The sequence below is a fragment of the Lucilia cuprina genome, chromosome 6, assembly GCF_022045245.1.
Source record: "Lucilia cuprina isolate Lc7/37 chromosome 6, ASM2204524v1, whole genome shotgun sequence".
In the NCBI taxonomy this organism is placed as follows: Eukaryota; Metazoa; Arthropoda; class Insecta; order Diptera; family Calliphoridae; genus Lucilia; species Lucilia cuprina.
Genome location: NC_060954.1, coordinates 55,810,545 through 55,812,096, shown reverse-complemented (window position 1 = coordinate 55,812,096; position 1,552 = coordinate 55,810,545).

The following is a 1,552-nucleotide window of genomic DNA, read 5'->3' as shown; positions in this document are numbered from 1 at the left end:
ATAGTCTAGTCTATAGTCTAGTCTGTAGTCTAGTCTATAGTCTAGTCTATAGTCTAGTCTAAAGTCTAGTCTAAAGTCTAGTCTAAAGTCTAGTCTATAGTCTAGTCTATAGTCTAGTCTAAAGTGTAGTCTAAAGTCTAGTCTAAAGTGTAGTCTAAAGTGTAGTCTATAGTCTAGTCTGTAGTCTAGTGTATAGTCTAGTCTATAGTCTAGGCTATAGTCTTGTCTAAAGTTTAGTCTAAAGTCTAGTCTATAGTCTAGTCTATAGTCTAGTCTATAGTCTAGTCTATAATCTAGTCTATAGTCTAGTCTATAATCTAGTCTAGTCTATAGTCTAGTCTATAGTCTAGTCTGTAGTCTAGTCTATAGTCTAGTCTATAGTCTAGTTTATGGTCTAGTTTATAGTCTCGTCTATAGTATAGTCTATATTCTAGTTTGTACTCTAGTTTATAGTCTATAATCTATTTTATAGTCTAGTCTATAGTCTAATCTACTCTAGTTTATAGTCTAGTATTAGTATTTCGACTAATGTCTAGACTAGTCCAGAAACTACTTGTAAAACTATCTAATAATACAATACCCTCAGTTCTTAATACACGATAGAGAAATAACTTTAACACTTAACCAATATAAAGACTACTTAACAAACCACATTATAATGTAGGCAGTATATATTTAAATGTTTATTTAAACATATCGACCAATTAATTTGTAAGGAAAGTGGAAGCAGTTAAGTAATGTTATATGTATTATAGTAAATATATTTCCCCCCCCCCCCCTTCCCCACTTAATGTTATTGTGTATTTGTGTACTTACCATTAGAGCAACATAACCATGAATACCATTATAAGCCCTTAGCATTTGATAAAACTCTCCCTTACAATAATCCGCACACTCGTGGGTTGTCTTATAGATTTGCATGTATTCCACAAACAGACGAAAATCATTTTCCGTAATACCTAAACTTGAGTTCTTATCTAACAGATGGAGAGTTTTATTTGTTTCCATTGCGATTGTTGGTATCAGTGTGTCTGTTATAATAGTGGATCTTAACGATGTTGTTAATGTTTCCATAATTGTATGTGTTGGTTTTTCCTCCATTTGTGGGAATATCAGAGGTTCGTATGTCATGACTTTCGTGTTGATGTTGTTGTTGTTGTTTTTTCTCCTAAACTCTGACTTCTTGTTATCAGCAGATGTTATTATTATTATTATTATTATTATTATTTTGTTTGTTATTGTTTTTGTTGGGTGTTTGCTTTGTACATTGTTTAATGATTTTATTGTAAGTTTTCTTTTTTTGTTTTCGGGGTTTTTCGCAATGTTTAAGAAGTGGTTTAGTATTTATTATTCTTTGTATTTATTCATGTTTGATGTTATCGAATTATCTGAAAATAGAATGACAATAAAACAAAACAAATTAGCGCGTTTTGATGGGATTTTATTTCAATTGTATAATTTCAAAAAGTGTTTGAAATTTGAGTTTTTGCAATAATTAATAATGCTTTTAAAGATTTGGATATTTAAAATCGGATATATTCATATAATATAT